This window comes from Aquarana catesbeiana, linkage group LG02 (genome assembly GCF_042186555.1).
Source record: "Aquarana catesbeiana isolate 2022-GZ linkage group LG02, ASM4218655v1, whole genome shotgun sequence".
Lineage (NCBI taxonomy): Eukaryota > Metazoa > Chordata > Amphibia > Anura > Ranidae > Aquarana > Aquarana catesbeiana.
In genome coordinates, this window is record NC_133325.1 from 608702712 (window position 1) to 608715528 (window position 12817).

At 42.0% G+C, this 12817-nt stretch overlaps 1 protein-coding gene across 1 annotated transcript in view; it reads right to left on the bottom strand.

Annotated features, from left to right (window-relative positions):
- The window catches only part of TBL1X (transducin beta like 1 X-linked), a gene marked incomplete in the record, with an annotated part of 495828 nt that overhangs the window by 481680 nt on the left and 1331 nt on the right, over positions 1-12817 (bottom strand).

Genomic DNA, 12817 nt, shown 5'->3' on the forward strand with positions numbered 1-12817 from the left:
TCTTGATCCCTGCCTGCCACAAGGTATGTGGGATGTTTATTTTTAAGGGGGACTCTGATGGGCATATTTAATGTTAAGGGGCACTCTGATGGGCACATTTTCTTATAAGGGGCACACTGATGGGCACATTTAATGTAAGGTTCACTCTGATGGCACAACAAAATGTGCCCTTCAGAGTGCCCCTTAACATTAAATATGCCCATCAGAGTTCCCCTTAACATAAAATGTGCCCATCAGTGTGCCCCTTTACATAAAATATGCCCATCTGCATGCCCCCCTTATTTTATGTTAAGGGGCATACTGATGGGCACATTTTATGTTAAGGGGCACTCTGATGGGCATATTTATTGTTAAGGGGCACTCTGATGAGCATATTTTATGTTAAACGTGCACGCTGATAGGCACATATTATGTTAAGGGGGCACGCTGATGGGGACACCTGATGTAAGGTGGCACTGTGATGGGGACATCTGATGTAAAGGGGTACTTTGATGGGGACACCTGATGTAAAGGGGCACTCTGATGGGGACAACTGATGTAAAGGGGCACTCTGATGTGGGCACCTGATGTAAAGGGGCACTCTGATGGGGACACCTAATGTAAAGGAGCACTCTGATGGGCATACCTGATGTGATGGAGACACCTGATGTAAAGGGGCACTCTGATGATGGCACATAATGTAAGGGGGCACTCTGATTGGGACAAATGTTTTAAGGGGGCACACTGATGGGAGACACCAGATGTAAGGGGGCCTTCTGATGAGGAAACCTGACATAAAAGGGCACTCTGACGGGAATACCTGATGTAAGGGGGCACTCTGATGGGGAAACTTGATATAAGAGGGTACTCTAACGGTGGCAACTGATTAATGGGGGTAGTCGGATGGGGGCACTCAATGTAATGAATTACTGTGGTAGGGGCACCTGATGTAAGGGGGAAAACTAATGAGGACATTTACATTTACAGAGTATTAGCAGAGTGTGTGGAGGAAACAGTTAGAAAAGTGCCAGAGAGCATGACTTGCGCCAAAAAAGGAAAGTAGACACGTACAATCTTTCATGGCACAGACTTGTGATTCGGACCTTGGCTGAAACATTTTTTACCGGACCTCCTTGAATTTGAATTCACTACCCTTGCCCTAATAGATTCCCTAAAACAAATAGGCAGCTATTGTATCTTTTAGTGCTCTGTCAGCACTGAGCCTTTTCATCCACCACTAGGCATACACAGCAAAGAAGCTGGGAGATCATTAGTTAGCTCACAGACTGTATATAAAGGCATATGGACAGCTGAGACTAATAATGAGGTTAATAAAGAGAGTCTGGCTACCAGGTGAGATGTGGATCCAGGAATAGAGGCTTATTCCCACCCAAAGCTCTACAAAGTCCCTGGGTTCCAGAACCCAGATCAGAATCCGATTAAGATCTCAGAAAACAAAAAGTGTGTTTTGTTCACATCAGTCATAAACCATGTGTAGGTGAAAAACCCAGGTAACATACACAAACTGCTCATAATATAACCATTCAGTGCCAATATATACACAAAACAAATAACAGTAATTTTTTTGGATTTTGCATCTTGTATTCAATACATTTATTTTGTGGCAAGCCTCATGTCTATAAGTAATTGATCCCAGTACTTCAACTAGAGAAAATCCCTTTATTTTATATTAGCTGGTTTGGCTCAATCCGTGTGCTTTAGATTATATTTTATGGGCACCTCTGGACAGATTATTTTTCCTGCCTCTACACCTTCTGTCTTCTGCTCTGTTCCAGGTCAGGTATCATGGGTACACTGAGGTACACACTCTGCAGGGACAGCAAAAATGAGAACCCAGCTGGAATGAAATGGAAGGCAGGAGAGCAGTTTGGAACAATGTATTATACACAGGAATGTGTTACTGGCAGTTAGCTGCATGAAGTTTGGGAAGCTGTTTGATAGGTCTACTACGCTATTGGCCATGCAGAGTTCTGGCCCATTGTTTATCATACAGAGGACAAGTTTTTGATTAAAGTAGATACAAAATGTAACAAAATGACATTCTGTTTGCTAAATCAATATGCATCATTAGCAACTGACTTTTTACAAAATAAAATACTTGCTTTCACCTTTTTTTTTTTTTTTTTATCCTGTGTTACATTATAGTGTTGCCATGCCAATAGTCAGCACTCCACTGATTGCTGCAAGGCATTTCTCAAGGTGGATTCCCAGGTGGCAACAGTGCACTAGGCCTGTATATTCTGTGTTGAAATGCAAATTTGTAGCTTCCATTGGAAGCCCATATGACAGGTAGACAATGCATGAATGTAATTGAGAGACAGTGATAAGAGTGCTGTCACCCTATAAAAGAAAGTGTCTGAACAAAACCCTTCATGGTGGGACCACCAGGTATTATTTTATGAAAGCTGCAGATGTAAAAAAAAAAATAAGCATGACTTTTAAAATTACATTACATTACAATAAATTAAAGCATATTTTAATGAATGGGTTTACACATACTTGAATAGTATGTCATGGCCATATTAGGTCAATGACGTCTCCCATCATAAAGAAAATGAGGTCCCAAGTTGGTGAACTGGCCCCTTATGGCCAGAACAGTAAGCGGGTTCATAAATGCGCTAGGTGTCGGTCCAACCCTCATTTAACCCAAGCCCAAATCTCAACCCTATTGACAGTCAAAAAAATGAAATAAGATCTCAAATCTGTATGTCTAAAAAAACAAACTGAATAATTCACAAAAAAGTGTGACAAAACCTTTAGATCATGATCACCAACATTTAGATCAAGATCATATCAGGTAAAGACAGGAGGCTGTCCACATTCTGTTTATCTTTCTGTTTTGTCATATTAGTAGCCATCATAAAACAATACTTGCATTCTGGGGTGTTAAATAAACTGGAGTATTAAAGTATTACCTACAACTATTTAAACTAGTGGTTTTCAAGCTTCAGTCTACAGCAGTTTAGCAAGGTAAGGTTACCTCTGACTGGTCTGCAAGTGAATTTTTTCCACATATTGAAGGACAAAAACCTCATTGGAAAAAAGGTTTTGGCTTCTTTAACCTTGGCTTTATACAAAAAGAAGGAGCGATATAGGTATCAGAGGATGGGCAGGGATTTAACCCTGAGACCTTTAACATGAGCATTATTAATTTATGCTTAAGGGACACCCTTGGGCAAACGGGTAAGGTAATCATACTTTATTTATAAAGACCTAGATAATACATCATAAATCAAAAGAACTTTGATAGATACAAATAAATCCAATGTCATATTTAATTTAAGCAATGTGTTGCTGTACCACCAAGACTGAAATATAGTCGTTTCTAACTTCACTGTACAGAAAATAGTTTTCTAGAGATAACATACATTTTTTTGTACATTTGTACAAATTGTACATTTTATTGATAAATCAGTCATTAGCATGACTGATTTATCTATCAGGCATACAGTATATATGAGTGCAGCATCACATCTGCTTGGGGACTGTAATTGTGAATTAGTGGCAACTATTGTTTGCAATTATGACCTGTTTATGAGGTTACCAGCTCCTCAGCTAGGTGGGGGAGCTTATTTGTCTTACAGGAATGTCCAACCATTTGGACAACTGGCTTACTCTTAAAGCAACACTTTGTATTCAATATATTTTATACACATGGTGATCACCAACAGAAATACTAATGTATTCTTAGGACAACCTACTTCCGAGGCAAACCCACAGGACTTTTGGCAGAAAACCTTGCAGATTTGCCACTAGGAACAAGAAACAACCTACAGTGTAATGTAGTGCAAAGCCTCTTTTTATAAAAGGGTGGCTTTACAGAAGTCATATTGTCAGTTTGTGTTGGAGCTTTTAAGAAGAATGAACAAAAAGCTATTTTGTATTTTAATTTTTATTTTGTATTATTATTTTTTAAATTGTACTTTTTTTGTCATTGGTATTGTCCCACACAGTGGTGCCCAGCTTCCCATGCCATTTATTTAAAAAAAAAATCTTATCACTACAAATAGCCAGAATTAAATAAGTAGGTTGATTTCACTGTGAAACACAAATACATTTTGGTTTGTAATATCCGTATGTATAGAACACAGAGGAGGAGATTTACTGAAACAAATGTACTCAGAATCTGGTGCAGCTGTGCTTGGTAGCCAATCAGCTTCTAACTTCAGCATGGTCAATTAGGTTTTGACAATATTATTATTATTATTATTATTATTATACAGGATTTATATAGCGCCAACAGTTTACGCAGCGCTTTACAACATTAGGGCAGACAGTACAAGTACAATACAATTCAATACAGGAGGAATCAGAGGGCCCTGCTCGTTAGAGCTTACAATCTAGGAGACAATAAAACCACATCAGATATGCATTGGATTTTTCACACTCCAGTATTAGTAAATCTCCCTCAGAATGATGAGTGAGTAGGTTCTGAACACCTTATTTAAAAATCGGACCCTGGATTGTGTGACTGTTCTTGTATCTAGTGTGCACTGTTATGTATATTTTGACACAGGAGTCCATGGTCTCTGATATGGCAATATTGTCTTATTTTTTGGAAAAAGTCAGTGCAAGTGTGCCCCATCTTTTTCTATGCTATGGTGAAAGGAATGTATCAAAGTGCTATATAAGCACCACTCTTACCTCTTGATGAGTGCCACTGGTGTCCTTAACATTGTGAGAGTGTGTGAGGACAGGGAAATGTTTCCTTACCGGTTATGGGCCATACACACAATCAGAAAATTGTCAGAAAAATACCGCTTCTGAAGTGATCTTATGATAATCTGATTGTTAGTACACAGTTTTCGTGAGCCGATCATGACAATTCATGCTAAACTATTTGATGGAGCAAGCACAAAAATCTTTCTCGTAGGATACCAGATTGTACGATTTTCGTTTAATCAGTACAGTTGTCCGAAAATACATTACGATACAAATACAATACAATACATGACATCACTTCCGAATTTTTATTCTGTTGTACGAGAATTTTCATAACTTTAGTAACCTCTTTATTTTCGATAGGAGACTAATATGCAAAAAAATCAGACGATCATTCGTCCGATTATTTCATCATGTGTACCAGGCATTGGTTTCTAAGTGCTATCCACATATATATGGCCAGACCTAAGCTGGCCACAGATGCCTTGAACTATGGCCAATTTAGTTAAAAGTTCATGCCGAAAATTGTCGGCCGAACAATGGGTACTACAGCTGTCTAAAAACAACAGCCAGCAAGGAAAGATTCCACCATTTATGCTAAAATCTATTATATTAGAAATCAATGCCTGTATGGCTAGCTTTAGGGTCAACAAATAACAACTTGTTTTGTTGAGTTAAGACAAGTGCAAGTTGGCATCAATGCTTGTCTTTAGTGTGTTAAACAGGCTATTCAAAGTATCAGTCACAAGGCAAACAAACACGCTTTGACATATGTATGTTAAAAACAAGGTATCCAAGCCATAACAGATGGACTCAGACAAGGCTAGAGTATCAAGTGGAGGAAAGAAATGGAAATATATATTTACTAATCAATGGAGCTGGCAGTATTCTGCACGCAGAGCAAATAATACATTTACATTTTTGCCATGTAATATCATATTTGGAATGATAGACCCTTAGTATTTCATAAAATTATGAAAGCAACCTACCAAAGTCATAGTGCCATATTCAGAAGACGCTAACATATTTGTCACGACATACAATGTTTCCACCTTAATAATCATATCCTGTATAATGGTGATTCCAGATAAATTGTCTGTGTGACATCCACCCCGAGCAAGGTGTTTGCCTCGGGCGGCATTTTTCGGGGGGGGGGGGGGGGGGTGGCGTCTGTACCGGGATGATACAGCTGCAGGCATTACCCCAGTATCGTTTTTTTAGAGCCAGCGGTCAGCTCTGTCTTTGACTTCATAGTCACGCAATTGCTATATGCAAGCAGTGGGAGTGGACGTCCCCCCTCCTCCCTCCCCTTTTGAAGCTCTCACGGGCTCTCCTGTCCCACCGGGAGACACGAGTGACCAGCCGGCAACTTCCACTGCCTGGCCAGGCAGCCAAGCAAAGCTGGGATCGCTCTTGATCGGCCGTTCGTAACAGTAGACCGGAAGCAATGGCATGACATCACTTTTGGTTTACTCGGAAACCATTGGCATCAGTTTTTGAGTGTGTTTCAAAAACACAGATCTTGGTGTTTTGAATGCTTTTAAGTGCAGAGGGATTTGCGGTCTTTTAGACCATAGATCTCTCATAAAGAGTACCTGTCACATGCCTATTGCTGTCACAAGGAAGTTTACAAAGTAGCAAAAAAAAGACTAAAGCAACAGTGTCAAAAAATAAAAATAAAAAAAATGAAAGTGCCCCCATCCTTGTATGCAAAGGCGAAAGCGTGCACTTTTCTCACACATGTGAGGTATCACCGCGAACGTCAGATCATGAGCACCAGACCTCCTCTGTATATCTAAAGTAGTAACCTGTAAAGACTTTTAAAGCGTCGTCTATGGATAGTAAAATTTATGCCGTTTGCACAGGCGGACACAATTTTAAAAACGGCTGGGATAGGACAAATTTAGATGGGGGGCGCCTGATTTTAGTCTTGCCTAAGGCAGCACAAAAACCAAAATACACTGCTGCTGATCATAATTAATGTGGTAGGATCTCATAGCTTACCGCTGACTTGTTTAACAAAAAATGTATCCCTAATGTGAGGAATGCTATGCTAAGGCTTTTTAGCATGTGAAACTCCAACATGCTTGTGTGACAGCACATTAATACAATAATTTGTGTTAAATGAAAAAAAATAAAATAACAGCTATATTAATTAATATTCATTATATTTTTTATAGTAAAGTGACTTTTAAAGGTAGACTTCAAGCTACAGTATATCACAACATAATCTATTTTATTGATGACAATTCATATATAAATAGAAATAGACATAATAATTACAACTACAACAGCAGCAGCATTGTTACATAGTATATTTACTTGTTGTTACACCTTAAAGAATACATTTACCTTTACATAATACAATTACAAGTTACACCCATATTCAGGGTGTAACATGCAACATATTATTGTTGCAGCAGCCCCCCCAATCCCTCGTTGTGACAGCGAACAGGGGATCTTCTCCCTGAACTCAGTATCACAATTAATTAATAAAAAATAAAATTAAAAAAAAAACGGCTGTATAGGGCTCCGCTCACCTGGCTGCATCATTTATTTACAGATCACCTGTGAATTGTGAGACCTACAAGTACCGACAACTGGCTTGTATTTCTCAATGAACTACCAGGGTGCTGTTGAGAGATCTAGGTAGTTCATTGATACTTTCTATCAGTGTGTAACTGCCTGCTCGTATGAGCTCCGAGCAGACAGCTTACACTGACAGTCTGCAAGAGCCTTGCATTGCACCCACAATCTGATCGCAAATGCAATGCGTTGCAGACTCCTTGTAAAAAATATTAAAGGCACATTTTTTACCTGTAAAAAGATGTGCATTTATTATTATTATTTTTTTTTTTTTTTTTACAAAGGTGAACGTATCCTTTAATATAAGGTATTAAATGCTAAGATCGCATATTAAACAGGCCCATATCTTTTTGCCTGGGGAGGAAGAGGAGATTGCTTCTCCCATATGTACTATATTGTAACAGGACTACCATGGGTCCAGGATTTCTCCACACTTTTGACTCCATAATCTCCAGCTATCCCCTTTAGGGTACTATTTCATTTATGATGAAATGTTATAATTTAGTGCATTTTATTACAGGAAAGCACTATTGTAAATTCAATGGAAATGTACGGATGCTGTGTAACCTTTTTCAACATTGGTTCAGACAAAGTGGATCTATGTACGAAACGCACTGATCACAATTAGCTGCTGGTAAAATAAGATCTACTATGTTTATATCATATAAGTAGTCACTTGTAATATGTGTATAACAACAGGTATACAGTGGAGCTTTTTACTACTTATACTGTATATGGGTTGTGCTCAATAGAATCAAATACTTTATACATGTGGTTGTTATGTACTGTATCTTGGAGGCTGTCTTTACAAGTCTCATTACTATAAAAAATATAAGTATTGAGTGTTTATGGGATGGTAGCACCAAGAATTCGTCACTTAATAAAAAAACTCCCACTATCAATAGTAAGAGTTATGTCTAACTGTTAAAGATGAAGTCCAAGAAAACAACTAAATACACAATTTGAATACAAATAGAGGAGCCAGTATGCCTTGCAAAGGATTTGTATTTTTGTCCATCCAGTCTTGTGATTTAGCCTTTCCAGACAATAGAGCAGTGATGACTGGTGGTATATTTTATGGGGGGGTGGCAAACAGTGCACCCACAGCCACCCCACGGTCAGTCAGGCCACCCGCATCCCCCTGTGGGTCGGTCCGTCACACAGCTGTCAACACCGCACATTGTACTGCACGCCTGTCTACTGCAGCACCATATCTAGAGAGGTCATGCAGTGTCTGCAGATGCACAGTGCAGTCTCTGTTACTTGTAGTCCCCCTGGGATTGTACAAGTCAGGCTCAGTATACACACCAGGGACTGTCGCTCCTCTCTGCCCATACTCTGCATGGCTCTGATCAGCAGCTCCTCCTCCATACAACTCCACTCTCTCCCGGTAGCCTCAAAACTCTCCAGCAGCTCCAGCACCCGAACCACTTGTGGGACCACTCCGGACACGGACTCCGGGCCGCACTGCTCAGTGAGGCTCTGCAGCACAGAGCCCTGTCTCTTGGCCATGCTGTACACATCCTCCAAGGACAGAGCAGGAGGAGCCTGCCGCCATACTGTGCCCATCCTCCTCCTCCCTCCTCCTCCTAGACCAATTGGCTCGCTTCTCCTTTCGGCCAATCGGGAAACGTGTCTCAGGACCCACTTCCTCATTGACTGGGAGGAGAATCAGTGTGACAATAGTGAATATTCATTCACTATTGTTACACAACTGGGTGGGCTAAGGGCGCAGTGCGCTGCACCCCAAGCCCACCCTTTTTTGAAGCCTCTTAGAGCCTCTGGCTCTAATCACAAGCTTAAAAAAAAACCCACTGGAATTCATGCTTCCGATGCCCTGCATGTAGATTAGGGGGCCGGATGCATGGATAGGGGGTCGGCGCCCATGCACCCTGCATTACGGGCCACCACTGCAATAGAGCCTGGCTGGTGACCTGACTTTCCTCTGCTGCAGCTGAACAATAAAGCTAGGCCATTGTCATGTCCACAGTCACAGTGAAGGGACAGCAGTAGTTCTACTCTCTTCTCTTGTCAGCATGTTTCTTTTTAACACATGTGTATTCAGTAAGCCCAATTGGCAATTGTATTCTCCCTTCTACCCCCCTGAGTACTGGTATACAGGGGAATACAAGAGGCTGACACTAAATCTGGCCACACACTGGGCAAATTTCATCCAGTTCTTAATGTACCCATTGAAAGTTGTCAGCACCACTCCACCCAACATCACGTAATCTAAAAATTGAAGAATCCGCAGCCACTGTTTGAGTACTCAAACAGCCACGAGTACTGGCTGTCAGAATACAATAGCCATCAGTGGGAAATTCGCTGTTTTGCGTGGATGGGGGATCAATTGATTTCACTGGCAATCATTTTTGTTAGCCCTGTTCGGGGCTTTTTTTCTCAAACAATAGGAGCTGGAACTCAAACACGACCCCCCAAAACCCCTCCTCCCACACACACCCTCCAAAAGACATCAAATAGTGGGTGTGGTCAGTCAAATTTCACAAACAGTAGGAGGGTCATAAAGGGGCATTATAGCGGAGTTCCACACAAAAATGGAACTTCCGCTTTTCGGAACCCTCCCCCCCTCCGGTGTCACATTTGGCACCTTTCAGGGGGGAGGGGGGTGCAGATACCTGTCTAAGACAGGTATTTGCATCCACTTCCGGCATAGACTCCCATGGGAGTCTATGCCTCTTCCCGTCCCGACCGCGCTGTCTGCTGGGAACACACAGCTCCCAGGAGAGAGCGGGGACCACTAGGGACGCGCAGCGCGACTCGCGCATGCGCAGTAGGGAGCCGGGAAGTGAAGCCGCAATGCTTCACTTCCTGATTCCCTCACCTAGGATGGCGGCGGCAGCTGCCGAGAACCGAGGGGGTTCTCGGCGTCCCCTGCCGACATCGCTGGACCCTGGGACAGGTAAGTGGGCATGTATGAAAAGTCAGCAGCTGCAGTATTTGTAGCTGCTGGCTTTTAATATTTTTTTTTTTGGCGGTGTGGGTGAACCCCCGCTTTAAATACCAGGATTGCATTACATACAGAGTGCAGAGTTCAGGGGGGTTACACACAGAGTGCAGAGCTGTCACTTGTAAACTGAACTTCTATGTTTACAAGTGATTGTGGTGAGCAGGCCCCCACAAGGGTCTGATCCAGAGGTGGTGGAACTGAGTTCCACCAAGTTCCCCCTGAAAAAAAGCCCTGGCCCTGTTGAAGGGGCATGACCGAAAAAGGTCTGCTGATTGGCTCCTGATTTGCACGATCAGTCAATGGCTGAGAGCGCTGACCAGAGTGTCAGAACACAATGGATAGCAGGAGAGATTGTTAGTACAGCAGCTCTGACCTGAGCTATCAGGTTTTTTTTTCATTCAACACGCTGGGTTGAATTTAAAAAAAAAAACTAGTAGGGCTCATTTACACTTGCTTCAGCTTCAACACACATTAAAGGGGTGTTCCGGCCGCAATTTTTTTTTTTAGAGTCAGCAGCTACAAACACTGTAGCTGCTGACTTTTAATAAGGACAATTACCTGTCCAGCGAGCCCATGATGTCAGCCCCCCGAGGCCGATCTGTCCATCAGATCAGCTGCCGGCGCCTCCATCTTAATGAAGGGAAATGGGCAGTGGAGCCTTGCGGCTTCACTGCCCGTTTCCTACTGCGCATGTGCGAGTCGCACGGCACTTTGTGAATGGCCCTGTTGTTTTCTGGGACACACACATGTCCCAGAAGGCAACGGGGCCGCACGCTGAAGAGGAGAAAGCGCCGCGGAATAGGAAGAGGCAGATTAGGAAGACTGCTTAGCAACAGGGTTTTCAGGTACGTTAAAAACATTTTTTTTTAATTTAAAAAAAATTTTTTTTTAAGAATATTAATGCAATTTTTTATTTTAGGGTGGCCCTCCGCTTTAACGGCTAACTTACACTTGCTTCAAAACAAGGGTTCAGACAGGCTTTGTTAAAGTTCTCTGAACGCCAGTCAAAGCTCCTGTCACTAAATAAAATGGTTAGCTTACAGTCCCGTTTACACCTTGCTTTTGCTTTGCTTTGCTTTGGCTTCGCTTCAAAAATTATACCCCATGTATCTTTAGTGGTGATTCAAAGTATCTTCAAAGCCTCCAAAGAAGTCTATGGCAAAGCTCGCTTAAAGCCCCACTGAAGCCCCAACGAAGCCCCACCGAAGCCCCATCGAAGCTCCACCAAAGCCTCATCGAAGCCCCACCGAAGCCTCATCGAAGCACCAAGCAAAAGCAAGGTGTAAACAGGACTGTAAGCTAACCATTTTATTTAGTGACAGGAACTTTGACTGGCGTTCAGAGACCTTTAACAAAGCATGTCAGAAGCCTTGTTTTTGAAGCAAGTGTAAACTAGCCCGTAGTGTATATGAGGCTTAAAGTGGTAAAGGCTGAAGGATTTTTACCTCCATGCATTCTATGCATGGAGGTAAAAAAACTTCCTTGTGCAGCTCCCTCCCTCAGCCCTCCCTAATACTTACCTCAGTCCAGCAATGTGCATGAGACCCGAGGCTCTCACTCCTGATTGGATGAGATGTAGTAGCAGGAGCCATTGGCTCCCACTGCTGTCAATCACAGCCAGTGAAGCGGGAGCGGGCTGAGCAGTGCTCTCTCTGTTTTATGCAGAAAGTCGGCTCGGGAGCAACACGCACAAGTGCCCCCACAGCAAGCAGCTTGCTATGGAGTCATTTAGCAAGGGGGAGGAGCCCACAGTGGCGGCGGGGGACCAGAGAAGAGGAGGATCGGGGCTGCGCTGTGAAAAACCACTGCACAGAGTGGGTAAGTATGACAAGTTTGTTATTTTTTTTTTAATAAAATGTTTTCCTTTACAATCACTTTAAAATGATTTATCAACGTCCAGTTTAATAATAATAATAAACAAAATGCAACAGAGTTTGTAATTGCGAAAAAGGTAGTGCTCAGGCAACATCGACCTTTGCCATACTTGCTGTTTTGTTAAAAACAGTAATAATTATAGAAATAAGTCTAAATATAAAATGAAAAACACAATAACAGAAATAACTATAACCAGAAAGCATGCAACAAGTCGCTTCCAAAAAAAAAGTACCATGTGATTAACACGGTAAAGCACATGTTGTATTGTGGTCTGTCAGTATGCATTATGAATTTGGTACATGAGGGTGGAACTTCCCGTACACAAAAACATAAAAGCTCCATAGGCAACAGCATAACAAAAAGTACTGTAGAGCATTCTGACTTTTGACGTAAGGGATCAAACGCTGTCTAGCACATCAGCCATGAATGGGATTCCCCTCCCCCTCTCTGAGGCTTGAGGAAACTCCAGTCACACCATCTGCAATGTGAATACCTGGCATTTTTTTGCAGTTTAAACCCTTTCCTGCCTCATTATTGGGAAAAAAAAAAAGAAATTACTTGTGAGAAGCTAATGGTCTGCTAGCCAATCCCATCCCCCCCCCCCCCCCCCCCCCACTGTAGTTCTGTAAATTGCTCAATGACAATAATGAAGCAAGGCTAAGTGACAGGCTAAACGCACAAAAGGGTTGTACAAAAATCCAACCTGATGTAAAGACATATGAAGAA